The sequence below is a fragment of the Ambystoma mexicanum genome, unplaced genomic scaffold (assembly GCF_040938575.1).
Source record: "Ambystoma mexicanum isolate Mex_15411 unplaced genomic scaffold, UKY_AmexF1_1 Mex_scaf106, whole genome shotgun sequence".
NCBI classification, from domain to species: domain Eukaryota; kingdom Metazoa; phylum Chordata; class Amphibia; order Caudata; family Ambystomatidae; genus Ambystoma; species Ambystoma mexicanum.
The window spans coordinates 243,385-259,543 of NW_027182332.1; the positions used below are offsets into that span (position 1 = coordinate 243,385).

The 16,159-nt window shown below is 47.0% G+C and overlaps 45 non-coding genes across 45 annotated transcripts; all 45 read left to right on the forward strand.

Annotated features, from left to right (window-relative positions):
* The first annotated feature begins 85 nt into the window (after positions 1 to 85).
* LOC138553462 (5S ribosomal RNA) lies at positions 86 to 204 on the forward strand. The gene has a single exon (XR_011297123.1). It is a non-coding gene; the product is annotated as a 5S ribosomal RNA (ribosomal RNA).
* Positions 205 to 667: 463 nt separating this feature from the next.
* Positions 668 to 786, forward strand: LOC138552649 (5S ribosomal RNA). The gene has a single exon (XR_011296329.1). It is a non-coding gene; the product is annotated as a 5S ribosomal RNA (ribosomal RNA).
* Positions 787 to 893: 107 nt separating this feature from the next.
* Positions 894 to 1,012, forward strand: LOC138552857 (5S ribosomal RNA). Its single transcript, XR_011296535.1, has one exon. It is a non-coding gene; the product is annotated as a 5S ribosomal RNA (ribosomal RNA).
* Positions 1,013 to 1,118: 106 nt separating this feature from the next.
* On the forward strand, positions 1,119 to 1,237 carry LOC138553123 (5S ribosomal RNA). The gene has a single exon (XR_011296799.1). It is a non-coding gene; the product is annotated as a 5S ribosomal RNA (ribosomal RNA).
* Positions 1,238 to 1,700: 463 nt separating this feature from the next.
* On the forward strand, positions 1,701 to 1,819 carry LOC138553463 (5S ribosomal RNA). The gene has a single exon (XR_011297124.1). It is a non-coding gene; the product is annotated as a 5S ribosomal RNA (ribosomal RNA).
* A 107-nt stretch (positions 1,820 to 1,926) lies between these two features.
* On the forward strand, positions 1,927 to 2,045 carry LOC138552858 (5S ribosomal RNA). Its single transcript, XR_011296536.1, has one exon. It is a non-coding gene; the product is annotated as a 5S ribosomal RNA (ribosomal RNA).
* A 106-nt stretch (positions 2,046 to 2,151) lies between these two features.
* Positions 2,152 to 2,270, forward strand: LOC138552548 (5S ribosomal RNA). The gene has a single exon (XR_011296230.1). It is a non-coding gene; the product is annotated as a 5S ribosomal RNA (ribosomal RNA).
* A 106-nt stretch (positions 2,271 to 2,376) lies between these two features.
* LOC138553464 (5S ribosomal RNA) lies at positions 2,377 to 2,495 on the forward strand. Its single transcript, XR_011297125.1, has one exon. It is a non-coding gene; the product is annotated as a 5S ribosomal RNA (ribosomal RNA).
* Positions 2,496 to 2,958: 463 nt separating this feature from the next.
* Positions 2,959 to 3,077, forward strand: LOC138553465 (5S ribosomal RNA). Its single transcript, XR_011297126.1, has one exon. It is a non-coding gene; the product is annotated as a 5S ribosomal RNA (ribosomal RNA).
* A 107-nt stretch (positions 3,078 to 3,184) lies between these two features.
* Positions 3,185 to 3,303, forward strand: LOC138553169 (5S ribosomal RNA). The gene has a single exon (XR_011296845.1). It is a non-coding gene; the product is annotated as a 5S ribosomal RNA (ribosomal RNA).
* Positions 3,304 to 3,409: 106 nt separating this feature from the next.
* On the forward strand, positions 3,410 to 3,528 carry LOC138553466 (5S ribosomal RNA). The gene has a single exon (XR_011297127.1). It is a non-coding gene; the product is annotated as a 5S ribosomal RNA (ribosomal RNA).
* A 106-nt stretch (positions 3,529 to 3,634) lies between these two features.
* LOC138553467 (5S ribosomal RNA) lies at positions 3,635 to 3,753 on the forward strand. Its single transcript, XR_011297128.1, has one exon. It is a non-coding gene; the product is annotated as a 5S ribosomal RNA (ribosomal RNA).
* Positions 3,754 to 4,419: 666 nt separating this feature from the next.
* Positions 4,420 to 4,538, forward strand: LOC138552978 (5S ribosomal RNA). The gene has a single exon (XR_011296656.1). It is a non-coding gene; the product is annotated as a 5S ribosomal RNA (ribosomal RNA).
* Positions 4,539 to 4,644: 106 nt separating this feature from the next.
* LOC138553468 (5S ribosomal RNA) lies at positions 4,645 to 4,763 on the forward strand. Its single transcript, XR_011297129.1, has one exon. It is a non-coding gene; the product is annotated as a 5S ribosomal RNA (ribosomal RNA).
* A 106-nt stretch (positions 4,764 to 4,869) lies between these two features.
* Positions 4,870 to 4,988, forward strand: LOC138553469 (5S ribosomal RNA). The gene has a single exon (XR_011297130.1). It is a non-coding gene; the product is annotated as a 5S ribosomal RNA (ribosomal RNA).
* A 463-nt stretch (positions 4,989 to 5,451) lies between these two features.
* LOC138553471 (5S ribosomal RNA) lies at positions 5,452 to 5,570 on the forward strand. The gene has a single exon (XR_011297132.1). It is a non-coding gene; the product is annotated as a 5S ribosomal RNA (ribosomal RNA).
* Positions 5,571 to 5,677: 107 nt separating this feature from the next.
* On the forward strand, positions 5,678 to 5,796 carry LOC138552859 (5S ribosomal RNA). The gene has a single exon (XR_011296537.1). It is a non-coding gene; the product is annotated as a 5S ribosomal RNA (ribosomal RNA).
* A 106-nt stretch (positions 5,797 to 5,902) lies between these two features.
* LOC138552549 (5S ribosomal RNA) lies at positions 5,903 to 6,021 on the forward strand. The gene has a single exon (XR_011296231.1). It is a non-coding gene; the product is annotated as a 5S ribosomal RNA (ribosomal RNA).
* Positions 6,022 to 6,127: 106 nt separating this feature from the next.
* On the forward strand, positions 6,128 to 6,246 carry LOC138553472 (5S ribosomal RNA). Its single transcript, XR_011297133.1, has one exon. It is a non-coding gene; the product is annotated as a 5S ribosomal RNA (ribosomal RNA).
* A 463-nt stretch (positions 6,247 to 6,709) lies between these two features.
* Positions 6,710 to 6,828, forward strand: LOC138553473 (5S ribosomal RNA). The gene has a single exon (XR_011297134.1). It is a non-coding gene; the product is annotated as a 5S ribosomal RNA (ribosomal RNA).
* Positions 6,829 to 6,935: 107 nt separating this feature from the next.
* Positions 6,936 to 7,054, forward strand: LOC138553170 (5S ribosomal RNA). Its single transcript, XR_011296846.1, has one exon. It is a non-coding gene; the product is annotated as a 5S ribosomal RNA (ribosomal RNA).
* Positions 7,055 to 7,160: 106 nt separating this feature from the next.
* Positions 7,161 to 7,279, forward strand: LOC138553474 (5S ribosomal RNA). The gene has a single exon (XR_011297135.1). It is a non-coding gene; the product is annotated as a 5S ribosomal RNA (ribosomal RNA).
* A 106-nt stretch (positions 7,280 to 7,385) lies between these two features.
* Positions 7,386 to 7,504, forward strand: LOC138553475 (5S ribosomal RNA). Its single transcript, XR_011297136.1, has one exon. It is a non-coding gene; the product is annotated as a 5S ribosomal RNA (ribosomal RNA).
* A 666-nt stretch (positions 7,505 to 8,170) lies between these two features.
* LOC138552979 (5S ribosomal RNA) lies at positions 8,171 to 8,289 on the forward strand. Its single transcript, XR_011296657.1, has one exon. It is a non-coding gene; the product is annotated as a 5S ribosomal RNA (ribosomal RNA).
* Positions 8,290 to 8,395: 106 nt separating this feature from the next.
* LOC138553476 (5S ribosomal RNA) lies at positions 8,396 to 8,514 on the forward strand. Its single transcript, XR_011297137.1, has one exon. It is a non-coding gene; the product is annotated as a 5S ribosomal RNA (ribosomal RNA).
* Positions 8,515 to 8,620: 106 nt separating this feature from the next.
* LOC138553477 (5S ribosomal RNA) lies at positions 8,621 to 8,739 on the forward strand. Its single transcript, XR_011297138.1, has one exon. It is a non-coding gene; the product is annotated as a 5S ribosomal RNA (ribosomal RNA).
* A 666-nt stretch (positions 8,740 to 9,405) lies between these two features.
* On the forward strand, positions 9,406 to 9,524 carry LOC138553478 (5S ribosomal RNA). Its single transcript, XR_011297139.1, has one exon. It is a non-coding gene; the product is annotated as a 5S ribosomal RNA (ribosomal RNA).
* A 106-nt stretch (positions 9,525 to 9,630) lies between these two features.
* On the forward strand, positions 9,631 to 9,749 carry LOC138553479 (5S ribosomal RNA). The gene has a single exon (XR_011297140.1). It is a non-coding gene; the product is annotated as a 5S ribosomal RNA (ribosomal RNA).
* Positions 9,750 to 10,415: 666 nt separating this feature from the next.
* On the forward strand, positions 10,416 to 10,534 carry LOC138553480 (5S ribosomal RNA). Its single transcript, XR_011297141.1, has one exon. It is a non-coding gene; the product is annotated as a 5S ribosomal RNA (ribosomal RNA).
* Positions 10,535 to 10,640: 106 nt separating this feature from the next.
* Positions 10,641 to 10,759, forward strand: LOC138553482 (5S ribosomal RNA). The gene has a single exon (XR_011297143.1). It is a non-coding gene; the product is annotated as a 5S ribosomal RNA (ribosomal RNA).
* A 463-nt stretch (positions 10,760 to 11,222) lies between these two features.
* On the forward strand, positions 11,223 to 11,341 carry LOC138552650 (5S ribosomal RNA). The gene has a single exon (XR_011296330.1). It is a non-coding gene; the product is annotated as a 5S ribosomal RNA (ribosomal RNA).
* Positions 11,342 to 11,448: 107 nt separating this feature from the next.
* Positions 11,449 to 11,567, forward strand: LOC138552860 (5S ribosomal RNA). The gene has a single exon (XR_011296538.1). It is a non-coding gene; the product is annotated as a 5S ribosomal RNA (ribosomal RNA).
* A 106-nt stretch (positions 11,568 to 11,673) lies between these two features.
* Positions 11,674 to 11,792, forward strand: LOC138552550 (5S ribosomal RNA). Its single transcript, XR_011296232.1, has one exon. It is a non-coding gene; the product is annotated as a 5S ribosomal RNA (ribosomal RNA).
* A 106-nt stretch (positions 11,793 to 11,898) lies between these two features.
* On the forward strand, positions 11,899 to 12,017 carry LOC138553483 (5S ribosomal RNA). The gene has a single exon (XR_011297144.1). It is a non-coding gene; the product is annotated as a 5S ribosomal RNA (ribosomal RNA).
* A 474-nt stretch (positions 12,018 to 12,491) lies between these two features.
* On the forward strand, positions 12,492 to 12,610 carry LOC138553484 (5S ribosomal RNA). The gene has a single exon (XR_011297145.1). It is a non-coding gene; the product is annotated as a 5S ribosomal RNA (ribosomal RNA).
* A 106-nt stretch (positions 12,611 to 12,716) lies between these two features.
* On the forward strand, positions 12,717 to 12,835 carry LOC138552074 (5S ribosomal RNA). The gene has a single exon (XR_011295768.1). It is a non-coding gene; the product is annotated as a 5S ribosomal RNA (ribosomal RNA).
* Positions 12,836 to 12,941: 106 nt separating this feature from the next.
* Positions 12,942 to 13,060, forward strand: LOC138553485 (5S ribosomal RNA). Its single transcript, XR_011297146.1, has one exon. It is a non-coding gene; the product is annotated as a 5S ribosomal RNA (ribosomal RNA).
* Positions 13,061 to 13,166: 106 nt separating this feature from the next.
* On the forward strand, positions 13,167 to 13,285 carry LOC138553486 (5S ribosomal RNA). Its single transcript, XR_011297147.1, has one exon. It is a non-coding gene; the product is annotated as a 5S ribosomal RNA (ribosomal RNA).
* A 106-nt stretch (positions 13,286 to 13,391) lies between these two features.
* Positions 13,392 to 13,510, forward strand: LOC138553006 (5S ribosomal RNA). Its single transcript, XR_011296683.1, has one exon. It is a non-coding gene; the product is annotated as a 5S ribosomal RNA (ribosomal RNA).
* Positions 13,511 to 13,616: 106 nt separating this feature from the next.
* On the forward strand, positions 13,617 to 13,735 carry LOC138553487 (5S ribosomal RNA). Its single transcript, XR_011297148.1, has one exon. It is a non-coding gene; the product is annotated as a 5S ribosomal RNA (ribosomal RNA).
* Positions 13,736 to 13,841: 106 nt separating this feature from the next.
* Positions 13,842 to 13,960, forward strand: LOC138553125 (5S ribosomal RNA). The gene has a single exon (XR_011296801.1). It is a non-coding gene; the product is annotated as a 5S ribosomal RNA (ribosomal RNA).
* Positions 13,961 to 14,615: 655 nt separating this feature from the next.
* LOC138553057 (5S ribosomal RNA) lies at positions 14,616 to 14,734 on the forward strand. The gene has a single exon (XR_011296734.1). It is a non-coding gene; the product is annotated as a 5S ribosomal RNA (ribosomal RNA).
* A 106-nt stretch (positions 14,735 to 14,840) lies between these two features.
* LOC138553488 (5S ribosomal RNA) lies at positions 14,841 to 14,959 on the forward strand. The gene has a single exon (XR_011297149.1). It is a non-coding gene; the product is annotated as a 5S ribosomal RNA (ribosomal RNA).
* Positions 14,960 to 15,625: 666 nt separating this feature from the next.
* LOC138553489 (5S ribosomal RNA) lies at positions 15,626 to 15,744 on the forward strand. Its single transcript, XR_011297150.1, has one exon. It is a non-coding gene; the product is annotated as a 5S ribosomal RNA (ribosomal RNA).
* A 106-nt stretch (positions 15,745 to 15,850) lies between these two features.
* Positions 15,851 to 15,969, forward strand: LOC138553490 (5S ribosomal RNA). Its single transcript, XR_011297151.1, has one exon. It is a non-coding gene; the product is annotated as a 5S ribosomal RNA (ribosomal RNA).
* The last annotated feature ends 190 nt before the right edge of the window (positions 15,970 to 16,159 follow it).

Here is a 16,159-nt window from a genome sequence, read left to right on the forward strand (position 1 = left end):
AAGTGAGCCATTTCTCAATTGCCTTTCAAAACTGCAAGGTCTAGCCGACTAGATGCTTAAAAGTACAAAACTCACTAGGCCCAGAGCCTACGGCCACACCACACTGAATGCGCCCGATCTCGTCTGATCTCGGAAGCTAAGCAGTGTCGGGCCTAGTTAGTACCTGGATGGGAGACCGCCTGGGAATACCAGGTGCTGTAGGCTATTTTGTGCTCCATGATTAGTAATTGCACAACTTCTCAATTACTTTTCAAATTTGGTATGTTTCCAAAATAATTGTATCCCGTTTTATAGCGGAAATGTTGGACAACATTATGAGGGCTGGAGCTACCTATTTACATATAATTAGCATACAGGTAGTGTGTTCATGGGTAATAAATCGACTTTCACATGTAATGCAGTACAGAGAATATTGAGTCCTTCAAGAGGCATGAAAGAAAGCCGTTATTGTGTTGATTGTTCTCTCCACCTCCCTGCAACAGAAACAGGATGGATGGATTAAAGTTATCCTACCAGACATAGGAGTCCTGAATGGGCCCACCAGTCTTATATATCTCGCCTGATCGAGCCTGATCGAGCGATGAGCGTGGTATCATGTTGCAAGTGGCTGCATGGCTTAGCTTACTAAATGCAAATGCATAAGAGTAATATTCTTAGCATTTCTAGAGCCTACGGCCACACCACACTGAATGCGCCTGATCTCGTCTGATCTCGGAAGCTAAGCAGTGTCGGGCCTAGTTAGTACCTGGATGGGAGACCGCCTGGGAATACCAGGTGCTGTAGGCTTTTTTTTTGCTCCAAGTTCAGGAAGTGAGCCATTTCTCAATTGCCTTTCAAAACTGCAAGGTCTAGCCGACTATATGCTTAAAAGTACAAAACTCACTAGGCCCAGAGCCTACGGCCACACCACACTGAATGCGCCTGATCTCGTCTGATCTCGGAAGCTAAGCAGTGTCGGGCCTAGTTAGTACCTGGATGGGAGACCGCATGGGAATACCAGGTGCTGTAGGCTTTTTTGTGCTCCAAGTTCAGGAAGTGAGCCATTTCTCAATTGCCTTTCAAAACTGCAAGGTCTAGCCGACTAGATGCTTAAAAGTACAAAACTCACTAGGCCCAGAGCCTACGGCCACACCACACTGAATGCGCCCGATCTCGTCTGATCTCGGAAGCTAAGCAGTGTCGGGCCTAGTTAGTACCTGGATGGGAGACCGCCTGGCAATACCAGGTGCTGTAGGCTATTTTGTGCTCCATGATTAGTAATTGCACAACTTCTCAATTACTTTTCAAATTTGGTATGTTTCCAAAATAATTTTATCCCGTTTTATAGCGGAAATGTTGGACAACATTATGAGGGCTGGAGCTACCTATTTACATATAATTAGCATACAGGTAGTGTGTTCATGGGTAATAAATCGACTTTCACATGTAATGCAGTACAGAGAATATTGAGTCCTTCAAGAGGCATGAAAGAAAGCCGTTATTGTGTTGATTGTTCTCTCCACCTCCCTGCAACAGAAACAGGATGGATGGATTAAAGTTATCCTACCAGACATAGGAGTCCTGAATGGGCCCACCAGTCTTATATATCTCGCCTGATCGAGCCTGATCGAGCGATGAGCGTGGTATCATGTTGCAAGTGGCTGCATGGCTTAGCTTACTAAATGCAAATGCATAAGAGTAATATTCTTAGCATTTCTAGAGCCTACGGCCACACCACACTGAATGCGCCCGATCTCGTCTGATCTCGGAAGCTAAGCAGTGTCGGGCCTAGTTAGTACCTGGATGGGAGACCGCCTGGGAATACCAGGTGCTGTAGGCTTTTTTTTTGCTCCAAGTTCAGGAAGTGAGCCATTTCTCAATTGCCTTTCAAAACTGCAAGGTCTAGCCGACTAGATGCTTAAAAGTACAAAACTCACTAGGCCCAGAGCCTACGGCCACACCACACTGAATGCGCCTGATCTCGTCTGATCTCGGAAGCTAAGCAGTGTCGGGCCTAGTTAGTACCTGGATGGGAGACCGCATGGGAATACCAGGTGCTGTAGGCTTTTTTGTGCTCCAAGTTCAGGAAGTGAGCCATTTCTCAATTGCCTTTCAAAACTGCAAGGTCTAGCCGACTAGATGCTTAAAAGTACAAAACTCACTAGGCCCAGAGCCTACGGCCACACCACACTGAATGCGCCCGATCTCGTCTGATCTCGGAAGCTAAGCAGTGTCGGGCCTAGTTAGTACCTGGATGGGAGACCGCCTGGGAATATCAGGTGCTGTAGGCTTTTTTGTGCTCCAAGTTCAGGAAGTGAGCCATTTCTCAATTGCCTTTCAAAACTGCAAGGTCTAGCCGACTAGATGCTTAAAAGTACAAAACTCACTAGGCCCAGAGCCTACGGCCACACCACACTGAATGCGCCCGATCTCGTCTGATCTCGGAAGCTAAGCAGTGTCGGGCCTAGTTAGTACCTGGATGGGAGACCGCCTGGGAATACCAGGTGCTGTAGGCTATTTTGTGCTCCATGATTAGTAATTGCGCAACTTCTCAATTACTTTTCAAATTTGGTATGTTTCCAAAATAATTGTATCCCGTTTTATAGCGGAAATGTTGGACAGCATTATGAGGGCTGGAGCTACCTATTTACATATAATTAGCATACAGGTAGTGTGTTCATGGGTAATAAATCGACTTTCACATGTAATGCAGTACAGAGAATATTGAGTCCTTCAAGAGGCATGAAAGAAAGCCGTTATTGTGTTGATTGTTCTCTCCACCTCCCTGCAACAGAAACAGGATGGATGGATTAAAGTTATCCTACCAGACATAGGAGTCCTGAATGGGCCCACCAGTCTTATATATCTCGCCTGATCGAGCCTGATCGAGCGATGAGCGTGGTATCATGTTGCAAGTGGCTGCATGGCTTAGCTTACTAAATGCAAATGCATAAGAGTAATATTCTTAGCATTTCTAGAGCCTACGGCCACACCACACTGAATGCGCCCGATCTCGTCTGATCTCGGAAGCTAAGCAGTGTCGGGCCTAGTTAGTACCTGGATGGGAGACCGCCTGGGAATACCAGGTGCTGTAGGCTTTTTTTTTGCTCCAAGTTCAGGAAGTGAGCCATTTCTCAATTGCCTTTCAAAACTGCAAGGTCTAGCCGACTAGATGCTTAAAAGTACAAAACTCACTAGGCCCAGAGCCTACGGCCACACCACACTGAATGCGCCTGATCTCGTCTGATCTCGGAAGCTAAGCAGTGTCAGGCCTAGTTAGTACCTGGATGGGAGACCGCATGGGAATACCAGGTGCTGTAGGCTTTTTTGTGCTCCAAGTTCAGGAAGTGAGCCATTTCTCAATTGCCTTTCAAAACTGCAAGGTCTAGCCGACTAGATGCTTAAAAGTACAAAACTCACTAGGCCCAGAGCCTACGGCCACACCACACTGAATGCGCCCGATCTCGTCTGATCTCGGAAGCTAAGCAGTGTCGGGCCTAGTTAGTACCTGGATGGGAGACCGCCTGGGAATACCAGGTGCTGTAGGCTTTTTTGTGCTCCAAGTTCAGGAAGTGAGCCATTTCTCAATTGCCTTTCAAAACTGCAAGGTCTAGCCGACTAGATGCTTAAAAGTACAAAACTCACTAGGCCCAGAGCCTACGGCCACACCACACTGAATGCGCCCGATCTCGTCTGATCTCGGAAGCTAAGCAGTGTCGGGCCTAGTTAGTACCTGGATGGGAGACCGCCTGGGAATACCAGGTGCTGTAGGCTATTTTGTGCTCCATGATTAGTAATTGCGCAACTTCTCAATTACTTTTCAAATTTGGTATGTTTCCAAAATAATTGTATCCCGTTTTATAGCGGAAATGTTGGACAGCATTATGAGGGCTGGAGCTACCTATTTACATATAATTAGCATACAGGTAGTGTGTTCATGGGTAATAAATCGACTTTCACATGTAATGCAGTACAGAGAATATTGAGTCCTTCAAGAGGCATGAAAGAAAGCCGTTATTGTGTTGATTGTTCTCTCCACCTCCCTGCAACAGAAACAGGATGGATGGATTAAAGTTATCCTACCAGACATAGGAGTCCTGAATGGGCCCACCAGTCTTATATATCTCGCCTGATCGAGCCTGATCGAGCGCTGATCGAGCGATGAGCGTGGTATCATGTTGCAAGTGGCTGCATGGCTTAGCTTACTAAATGCAAATGCATAAGAGTAATATTCTTAGCATTTCTAGAGCCTACGGCCACACCACACTAAGCAGTGTCGGGCCTAGTTAGTACCTGGATGGGAGACCGCCTGGGAATACCAGGTGCTGTAGGCTTTTTTGTGCTCCAAGTTCAGGAAGTGAGCCATTTCTCAATTGCCTTTCAAAACTGCAAGGTCTAGCCGACTAGATGCTTAAAAGTACAAAACTCACTAGGACCAGAGCCTACGGCCACACCACACTGAATGCGCCCGATCTCGTCTGATCTTGGAAGCTAAGCAGTGTCGGGCCTAGTTAGTACCTGGATGGGAGACCGCCTGGGAATACCAGGTGCTGTAGGCTTTTTTGTGCTCCAAGTTCAGGAAGTGAGCCATTTCTCAATTGCCTTTCAAAACTGCAAGGTCTAGCCGACTAGATGCTTAAAAGTACAAAACTCACTAGGCCCAGAGCCTACGGCCACACCACACTGAATGCGCCCGATCTCGTCTGATCTCGGAAGCTAAGCAGTGTCGGGCCTAGTTAGTACCTGGATGGGAGACCGCCTGGGAATACCAGGTGCTGTAGGCTTTTTTGTGCTCCAAGTTCAGGAAGTGAGCCATTTCTCAATTGCCTTTCAAAACTGCAAGGTCTAGCCGACTAGATGCTTAAAAGTACAAAACTCACTAGGCCCAGAGCCTACGGCCACACCACACTGAATGCGCCCGATCTCGTCTGATCTCGGAAGCTAAGCAGTGTCGGGCCTAGTTAGTACCTGGATGGGAGACCGCCTGGGAATACCAGGTGCTGTAGGCTATTTTGTGCTCCATGATTAGTAATTGCGCAACTTCTCAATTACTTTTCAAATTTGGTATGTTTCCAAAATAATTGTATCCCGTTTTATAGCGGAAATGTTGGACAGCATTATGAGGGCTGGAGCTACCTATTTACATATAATTAGCATACAGGTAGTGTGTTCATGGGTAATAAATCGACTTTCACATGTAATGCAGTACAGAGAATATTGAGTCCTTCAAGAGGCATGAAAGAAAGCCGTTATTGTGTTGATTGTTCTCTCCACCTCCCTGCAACAGAAACAGGATGGATGGATTAAAGTTATCCTACCAGACATAGGAGTTCTGAATGGGCCCACCAGTCTTATATATCTCGCCTGATCGAGCCTGATCGAGCGATGAGCGTGGTATCATGTTGCAAGTGGCTGCATGGCTTAGCTTACTAAATGCAAATGCATAAGAGTAATATTCTTAGCATTTCTAGAGCCTACGGCCACACCACACTGAATGCGCCCGATCTCGTCTGATCTCGGAAGCTAAGCAGTGTCGGGCCTAGTTAGTACCTGGATGGGAGACCGCCTGGGAATACCAGGTGCTGTAGGCTTTTTTTTTGCTCCAAGTTCAGGAAGTGAGCCATTTCTCAATTGCCTTTCAAAACTGCAAGGTCTAGCCGACTAGATGCTTAAAAGTACAAAACTCACTAGGCCCAGAGCCTACGGCCACACCACACTGAATGCGCCTGATCTCGTCTGATCTCGGAAGCTAAGCAGTGTCGGGCCTAGTTAGTACCTGGATGGGAGACCGCATGGGAATACCAGGTGCTGTAGGCTTTTTTGTGCTCCAAGTTCAGGAAGTGAGCCATTTCTCAATTGCCTTTCAAAACTGCAAGGTCTAGCCGACTAGATGCTTAAAAGTACAAAACTCACTAGGCCCAGAGCCTACGGCCACACCACACTGAATGCGCCCGATCTCGTCTGATCTCGGAAGCTAAGCAGTGTCGGGCCTAGTTAGTACCTGGATGGGAGACCGCCTGGGAATATCAGGTGCTGTAGGCTTTTTTGTGCTCCAAGTTCAGGAAGTGAGCCATTTCTCAATTGCCTTTCAAAACTGCAAGGTCTAGCCGACTAGATGCTTAAAAGTACAAAACTCACTAGGCCCAGAGCCTACGGCCACACCACACTGAATGCGCCCGATCTCGTCTGATCTCGGAAGCTAAGCAGTGTCGGGCCTAGTTAGTACCTGGATGGGAGACCGCCTGGGAATACCAGGTGCTGTAGGCTATTTTGTGCTCCATGATTAGTAATTGCGCAACTTCTCAATTACTTTTCAAATTTGGTATGTTTCCAAAATAATTGTATCCCGTTTTATAGCGGAAATGTTGGACAGCATTATGAGGGCTGGAGCTACCTATTTACATATAATTAGCATACAGGTAGTGTGTTCATGGGTAATAAATCGACTTTCACATGTAATGCAGTACAGAGAATATTGAGTCCTTCAAGAGGCATGAAAGAAAGCCGTTATTGTGTTGATTGTTCTCTCCACCTCCCTGCAACAGAAACAGGATGGATGGATTAAAGTTATCCTACCAGACATAGGAGTCCTGAATGGGCCCACCAGTCTTATATATCTCGCCTGATCGAGCCTGATCGAGCGATGAGCGTGGTATCATGTTGCAAGTGGCTGCATGGCTTAGCTTACTAAATGCAAATGCATAAGAGTAATATTCTTAGCATTTCTAGAGCCTACGGCCACACCACACTGAATGCGCCCGATCTCGTCTGATCTCGGAAGCTAAGCAGTGTCGGGCCTAGTTAGTACCTGGATGGGAGACCGCCTGGGAATACCAGGTGCTGTAGGCTTTTTTTTTGCTCCAAGTTCAGGAAGTGAGCCATTTCTCAATTGCCTTTCAAAACTGCAAGGTCTAGCCGACTAGATGCTTAAAAGTACAAAACTCACTAGGCCCAGAGCCTACGGCCACACCACACTGAATGCGCCTGATCTCGTCTGATCTCGGAAGCTAAGCAGTGTCAGGCCTAGTTAGTACCTGGATGGGAGACCGCATGGGAATACCAGGTGCTGTAGGCTTTTTTGTGCTCCAAGTTCAGGAAGTGAGCCATTTCTCAATTGCCTTTCAAAACTGCAAGGTCTAGCCGACTAGATGCTTAAAAGTACAAAACTCACTAGGCCCAGAGCCTACGGCCACACCACACTGAATGCGCCCGATCTCGTCTGATCTCGGAAGCTAAGCAGTGTCGGGCCTAGTTAGTACCTGGATGGGAGACCGCCTGGGAATACCAGGTGCTGTAGGCTTTTTTGTGCTCCAAGTTCAGGAAGTGAGCCATTTCTCAATTGCCTTTCAAAACTGCAAGGTCTAGCCGACTAGATGCTTAAAAGTACAAAACTCACTAGGCCCAGAGCCTACGGCCACACCACACTGAATGCGCCCGATCTCGTCTGATCTCGGAAGCTAAGCAGTGTCGGGCCTAGTTAGTACCTGGATGGGAGACCGCCTGGGAATACCAGGTGCTGTAGGCTATTTTGTGCTCCATGATTAGTAATTGCGCAACTTCTCAATTACTTTTCAAATTTGGTATGTTTCCAAAATAATTGTATCCCGTTTTATAGCGGAAATGTTGGACAGCATTATGAGGGCTGGAGCTACCTATTTACATATAATTAGCATACAGGTAGTGTGTTCATGGGTAATAAATCGACTTTCACATGTAATGCAGTACAGAGAATATTGAGTCCTTCAAGAGGCATGAAAGAAAGCCGTTATTGTGTTGATTGTTCTCTCCACCTCCCTGCAACAGAAACAGGATGGATGGATTAAAGTTATCCTACCAGACATAGGAGTCCTGAATGGGCCCACCAGTCTTATATATCTCGCCTGATCGAGCCTGATCGAGCGCTGATCGAGCGATGAGCGTGGTATCATGTTGCAAGTGGCTGCATGGCTTAGCTTACTAAATGCAAATGCATAAGAGTAATATTCTTAGCATTTCTAGAGCCTACGGCCACACCACACTAAGCAGTGTCGGGCCTAGTTAGTACCTGGATGGGAGACCGCCTGGGAATACCAGGTGCTGTAGGCTTTTTTGTGCTCCAAGTTCAGGAAGTGAGCCATTTCTCAATTGCCTTTCAAAACTGCAAGGTCTAGCCGACTAGATGCTTAAAAGTACAAAACTCACTAGGACCAGAGCCTACGGCCACACCACACTGAATGCGCCCGATCTCGTCTGATCTTGGAAGCTAAGCAGTGTCGGGCCTAGTTAGTACCTGGATGGGAGACCGCCTGGGAATACCAGGTGCTGTAGGCTTTTTTGTGCTCCAAGTTCAGGAAGTGAGCCATTTCTCAATTGCCTTTCAAAACTGCAAGGTCTAGCCGACTAGATGCTTAAAAGTACAAAACTCACTAGGCCCAGAGCCTACGGCCACACCACACTGAATGCGCCCGATCTCGTCTGATCTCGGAAGCTAAGCAGTGTCGGGCCTAGTTAGTACCTGGATGGGAGACCGCCTGGGAATACCAGGTGCTGTAGGCTTTTTTGTGCTCCAAGTTCAGGAAGTGAGCCATTTCTCAATTGCCTTTCAAAACTGCAAGGTCTAGCCGACTAGATGCTTAAAAGTACAAAACTCACTAGGCCCAGAGCCTACGGCCACACCACACTGAATGCGCCCGATCTCGTCTGATCTCGGAAGCTAAGCAGTGTCGGGCCTAGTTAGTACCTGGATGGGAGACCGCCTGGGAATACCAGGTGCTGTAGGCTATTTTGTGCTCCATGATTAGTAATTGCGCAACTTCTCAATTACTTTTCAAATTTGGTATGTTTCCAAAATAATTGTATCCCGTTTTATAGCGGAAATGTTGGACAGCATTATGAGGGCTGGAGCTACCTATTTACATATAATTAGCATACAGGTAGTGTGTTCATGGGTAATAAATCGACTTTCACATGTAATGCAGTACAGAGAATATTGAGTCCTTCAAGAGGCATGAAAGAAAGCCGTTATTGTGTTGATTGTTCTCTCCACCTCCCTGCAACAGAAACAGGATGGATGGATTAAAGTTATCCTACCAGACATAGGAGTTCTGAATGGGCCCACCAGTCTTATATATCTCGCCTGATCGAGCCTGATCGAGCGCTGATCGAGCGATGAGCGTGGTATCATGTTGCAAGTGGCTGCATGGCTTAGCTTACTAAATGCAAATGCATAAGAGTAATATTCTTAGCATTTCTAGAGCCTACGGCCACACCACACTAAGCAGTGTCGGGCCTAGTTAGTACCTGGATGGGAGACCGCCTGGGAATACCAGGTGCTGTAGGCTTTTTTGTGCTCCAAGTTCAGGAAGTGAGCCATTTCTCAATTGCCTTTCAAAACTGCAAGGTCTAGCCGACTAGATGCTTAAAAGTACAAAACTCACTAGGACCAGAGCCTACGGCCACACCACACTGAATGCGCCCGATCTCGTCTGATCTCGGAAGCTAAGCAGTGTCGGGCCTAGTTAGTACCTGGATGGGAGACCGCCTGGGAATACCAGGTGCTGTAGGCTTTTTTGTGCTCCAAGTTCAGGAAGTGAGCCATTTCTCAATTGCCTTTCAAAACTGCAAGGTCTAGCCGACTAGATGCTTAAAAGTACAAAACTCACTAGGCCCAGAGCCTACGGCCACACCACACTGAATGCGCCCGATCTCGTCTGATCTCGGAAGCTAAGCAGTGTCGGGCCTAGTTAGTACCTGGATGGGAGACCGCCTGGGAATACCAGGTGCTGTAGGCTATTTTGTGCTCCATGATTAGTAATTGCACAACTTCTCAATTACTTTTCAAATTTGGTATGTTTCCAAAATAATTGTATCCCGTTTTATAGCGGAAATGTTGGACAACATTATGAGGGCTGGAGCTACCTATTTACATATAATTAGCATACAGGTAGTGTGTTCATGGGTAATAAATCGACTTTCACATGTAATGCAGTACAGAGAATATTGAGTCCTTCAAGAGGCATGAAAGAAAGCCGTTATTGTGTTGATTGTTCTCTCCACCTCCCTGCAACAGAAACAGGATGGATGGATTAAAGTTATCCTACCAGACATAGGAGTCCTGAATGGGCCCACCAGTCTTATATATCTCGCCTGATCGAGCCTGATCGAGCGCTGATCGAGCGATGAGCGTGGTATCATGTTGCAAGTGGCTGCATGGCTTAGCTTACTAAATGCAAATGCATAAGAGTAATATTCTTAGCATTTCTAGAGCCTACGGCCACACCACACTAAGCAGTGTCGGGCCTAGTTAGTACCTGGATGGGAGACCGCCTGGGAATACCAGGTGCTGTAGGCTTTTTTGTGCTCCAAGTTCAGGAAGTGAGCCATTTCTCAATTGCCTTTCAAAACTGCAAGGTCTAGCCGACTAGATGCTTAAAAGTACAAAACTCACTAGGACCAGAGCCTACGGCCACACCACACTGAATGCGCCCGATCTCGTCTGATCTCGGAAGCTAAGCAGTGTCGGGCCTAGTTAGTACCTGGATGGGAGACCGCCTGGGAATACCAGGTGCTGTAGGCTTTTTTGTGCTCCAAGTTCAGGAAGTGAGCCATTTCTCAATTGCCTTTCAAAACTGCAAGGTCTAGCCGACTAGATGCTTAAAAGTACAAAACTCACTAGGCCCAGAGCCTACGGCCACACCACACTGAATGCGCCCGATCTCGTCTGATCTCGGAAGCTAAGCAGTGTCGGGCCTAGTTAGTACCTGGATGGGAGACCGCCTGGGAATACCAGGTGCTGTAGGCTATTTTGTGCTCCATGATTAGTAATTGCACAACTTCTCAATTACTTTTCAAATTTGGTATGTTTCCAAAATAATTGTATCCCGTTTTATAGCGGAAATGTTGGACAACATTATGAGGGCTGGAGCTACCTATTTACATATAATTAGCATACAGGTAGTGTGTTCATGGGTAATAAATCGACTTTCACATGTAATGCAGTACAGAGAATATTGAGTCCTTCAAGAGGCATGAAAGAAAGCCGTTATTGTGTTGATTGTTCTCTCCACCTCCCTGCAACAGAAACAGGATGGATGGATTAAAGTTATCCTACCAGACATAGGAGTCCTGAATGGGCCCACCAGTCTTATATATCTCGCCTGATCGAGCCTGATCGAGCGATGAGCGTGGTATCATGTTGCAAGTGGCTGCATGGCTTAGCTTACTAAATGCAAATGCATAAGAGTAATATTCTTAGCATTTCTAGAGCCTACGGCCACACCACACTGAATGCGCCTGATCTCGTCTGATCTCGGAAGCTAAGCAGTGTCGGGCCTAGTTAGTACCTGGATGGGAGACCGCCTGGGAATACCAGGTGCTGTAGGCTTTTTTTTTGCTCCAAGTTCAGGAAGTGAGCCATTTCTCAATTGCCTTTCAAAACTGCAAGGTCTAGCCGACTATATGCTTAAAAGTACAAAACTCACTAGGCCCAGAGCCTACGGCCACACCACACTGAATGCGCCTGATCTCGTCTGATCTCGGAAGCTAAGCAGTGTCGGGCCTAGTTAGTACCTGGATGGGAGACCGCATGGGAATACCAGGTGCTGTAGGCTTTTTTGTGCTCCAAGTTCAGGAAGTGAGCCATTTCTCAATTGCCTTTCAAAACTGCAAGGTCTAGCCGACTAGATGCTTAAAAGTACAAAACTCACTAGGCCCAGAGCCTACGGCCACACCACACTGAATGCGCCCGATCTCGTCTGATCTCGGAAGCTAAGCAGTGTCGGGCCTAGTTAGTACCTGGATGGGAGACCGCCTGGGAATATCAGGTGCTGTAGGCTTTTTTGTGCTCCAAGTTCAGGAAGTGAGCCATTTCTCAATTGCCTTTCAAAACTGCAAGGTCTAGCCGACTAGATGCTTAAAAGTACAAAACTCACTAGGCCCAGAGCCTACGGCCACACCACACTGAATGCGCCCGATCTCGTCTGATCTCGGAAGCTAAGCAGTGTCGGGCCTAGTTAGTACCTGGATGGGAGACCGCCTGGGAATACCAGGTGCTGTAGGCTATTTTGTGCTCCATGATTAGTAATTGCGCAACTTCTCAATTACTTTTCAAATTTGGTATGTTTCCAAAATAATTGTATCCCGTTTTATAGCGGAAATGTTGGACAGCATTATGAGGGCTGGAGCTACCTATTTACATATAATTAGCATACAGGTAGTGTGTTCATGGGTAATAAATCGACTTTCACATGTAATGCAGTACAGAGAATATTGAGTCCTTCAAGAGGCATGAAAGAAAGCCGTTATTGTGTTGATTGTTCTCTCCACCTCCCTGCAACAGAAACAGGATGGATGGATTAAAGTTATCCTACCAGACATAGGAGTCCTGAATGGGCCCACCAGTCTTATATATCTCGCCTGATCGAGCCTGATCGAGCGCTGATCGAGCGATGAGCGTGGTATCATGTTGCAAGTGGCTGCATGGCTTAGCTTACTAAATGCAAATGCATAAGAGTAATATTCTTAGCATTTCTAGAGCCTACGGCCACACCACACTGAATGCGCCCGATCTCGTCTGATCTCGGAAGCTAAGCAGTGTCGGGCCTAGTTAGTACCTGGATGGGAGACCGCCTGGGAATACCAGGTGCTGTAGGCTTTTTTGTGCTCCAAGTTCAGGAAGTGAGCCATTTCTCAATTGCCTTTCAAAACTGCAAGGTCTAGCCGACTAGATGCTTAAAAGTACAAAACTCACTAGGCCCAGAGCCTACGGCCACACCACACTGAATGCGCCCGATCTCGTCTGATCTCGGAAGCTAAGCAGTGTTGGGCCTAGTTAGTACCTGGATGGGAGACCGCCTGGGAATACCAGGTGCTGTAGGCTTTTTTGTGCTCCAAGTTCAGGAAGTGAGCCATTTCTCAATTGCCTTTCAAAACTGCAAGGTCTAGCCGACTAGATGCTTAAAAGTACAAAACTCACTAGGCCCAGAGCCTACGGCCACACCACACTGAATGCGCCCGATCTCGTCTGATCTCGGAAGCTAAGCAGTGTCGGGCCTAGTTAGTACCTGGATGGGAGACCGCCTGGGAATACCAGGTGCTGTAGGCTTTTTTGTGCTCCAAGTTCAGGAAGTGAGCCATTTCTCAATTGCCTTTCAAAACTGCAAGGTCTAGCCGACTAGATGCTTAAAAGTACAAAACTCACTAGGCCCAGAGCCTACGGCCACACCACACTGAATGCGCCCGATCTCGTCTGATCTCGGAAGCTAAGCAGTGTCGGGCCTAGTTAGTACCTGGATGGGAGACCGCCTGGGAATACCAGGTGCTGTAGGCTTTTTTGTGCTCCAAGTTCAGGAAGTGAGCCATTTCTCAATTGCCTTTCAAAACTGCAAGGTCTAGCCGACTAGATGCTTAAAAGTACAAAACTCACTAGGCCCAGAGCCTACGGCCACACCACACTGAATGCGCCCGATCTCGTCTGATCTCGGAAGCTAAGCAGTGTCAGGCCTAGTTAGTACCTGGATGGGAGACCGCCTGGGAATACCAGGTGCTGTAGGCTTTTTTGTGCTCCAAGTTCAGGAAGTGAGCCATTTCTCAATTGCCTTTCAAAACTGCAAGGTCTAGCCGACTAGATGCTTAAAAGTACAAAACTCACTAGGACCAGAGCCTACGGCCACACCACACTGAATGCGCCCGATCTCGTCTGATCTCGGAAGCTAAGCAGTGTCGGGCCTAGTTAGTACCTGGATGGGAGACCGCCTGGGAATACCAGGTGCTGTAGGCTTTTTTGTGCTCCAAGTTCAGGAAGTGAGCCATTTCTCAATTGCCTTTCAAAACTGCAAGGTCTAGCCGACTAGATGCTTAAAAGTACAAAACTCACTAGGCCCAGAGCCTACGGCCACACCACACTGAATGCGCCCGATCTCGTCTGATCTCGGAAGCTAAGCAGTGTCGGGCCTAGTTAGTACCTGGATGGGAGACCGCCTGGCAATACCAGGTGCTGTAGGCTATTTTGTGCTCCATGATTAGTAATTGCACAACTTCTCAATTACTTTTCAAATTTGGTATGTTTCCAAAATAATTTTATCCCGTTTTATAGCGGAAATGTTGGACAACATTATGAGGGCTGGAGCTACCTATTTACATATAATTAGCATACAGGTAGTGTGTTCATGGGTAATAAATCGACTTTCACATGTAATGCAGTACAGAGAATATTGAGTCCTTCAAGAGGCATGAAAGAAAGCCGTTATTGTGTTGATTGTTCTCTCCACCTCCCTGCAACAGAAACAGGATGGATGGATTAAAGTTATCCTACCAGACATAGGAGTCCTGAATGGGCCCACCAGTCTTATATATCTCGCCTGATCGAGCCTGATCGAGCGATGAGCGTGGTATCATGTTGCAAGTGGCTGCATGGCTTAGCTTACTAAATGCAAATGCATAAGAGTAATATTCTTAGCATTTCTAGAGCCTACGGCCACACCACACTAAGCAGTGTCGGGCCTAGTTAGTACCTGGATGGGAGACCGCCTGGGAATACCAGGTGCTGTAGGCTTTTTTGTGCTCCAAGTTCAGGAAGTGAGCCATTTCTCAATTGCCTTTCAAAACTGCAAGGTCTAGCCGACTAGATGCTTAAAAGTACAAAACTCACTAGGACCAGAGCCTACGGCCACACCACACTGAATGCGCCCGATCTCGTCTGATCTCGGAATCTAAGCAGTGTCGGGCCTAGTTAGTACCTGGATGGGAGACCGCCTGGGAATACCAGGTGCTGTAGGCTTTTTTGTGCTCCAAGTTCAGGAAGTGAGCCATTTCTCAATTGCCTTTCAAAACTGCAAGGTCTAGCCGACTAGATGCTTAAAAGTACAAAACTCACTAGGCCCAGAGCCTACGGCCACACCACACTGAATGCGCCCGATCTCGTCTGATCTCGGAAGCTAAGCAGTGTCGGGCCTAGTTAGTACCTGGATGGGAGACCGCCTGGGAATACCAGGTGCTGTAGGCTATTTTGTGCTCCATGATTAGTAATTGCACAACTTCTCAATTACTTTTCAAATTTGGTATGTTTCCAAAATAATTGTATCCCGTTTTATAGCGGAAATGTTGGACAACATTATGAGGGCTGGAGCTACCTATTTACATATAATTAGCATACAGGTAGTGTGTTCATGGGTAATAAATCGACTTTCACATGTAATGCAGTACAGAGAATATTGAGTCCTTCAAGAGGCATGAAAGAAAGCCGTTATTGTGTTGATTGTTCTCTCCACCTCCCTGCAACAGAAACAGGATGGATGGATTAAAGTTATCCTACCAGACATAGGAGTCCTGAATGGGCCCACCAGTCTTATATATCTCGCCTGATCGAGCCTGATCGAGCGCTGATCGAGCGATGAGCGTGGTATCATGTTGCAAGTGGCTGCATGGCTTAGCTTACTAAATGCAAATGCATAAGAGTAATATTCTTAGCATTTCTAGAGCCTACGGCCACACCACACTAAGCAGTGTCGGGCCTAGTTAGTACCTGGATGGGAGACCGCCTGGGAATACCAGGTGCTGTAGGCTTTTTTGTGCTCCAAGTTCAGGAAGTGAGCCATTTCTCAATTGCCTTTCAAAACTGCAAGGTCTAGCCGACTAGATGCTTAAAAGTACAAAACTCACTAGGACCAGAGCCTACGGCCACACCACACTGAATGCGCCCGATCTCGTCTGATCTCGGAAGCTAAGCAGTGTCGGGCCTAGTTAGTACCTGGATGGGAGACCGCCTGGGAATACCAGGTGCTGTAGGCTTTTTTGTGCTCCAAGTTCAGGAAGTGAGCCATTTCTCAATTGCCTTTCAAAACTGCAAGGTCTAGCCGACTAGATGCTTAAAAGTACAAAACTCACTAGGCCCAGAGCCTACGGCCACACCACACTGAATGCGCCCGATCTCGTCTGATCTCGGAAGCTAAGCAGTGTCGGGCCTAGTTAGTACCTGGATGGGAGACCGCCTGGGAATACCAGGTGCTGTAGGCTATTTTGTGCTCCATGATTAGTAATTGCACAACTTCTCAATTACTTTTCAAATTTGGTATGTTTCCAAAATAATTGTATCCCGTTTTATAGCGGAAATGTTGGACAACATTATGAGGGCTGGAGCTACCTATTTACATATAATTAGCATACAGGTAGTGTGTTCATGGGTAATAAATCGACTTTCACATGT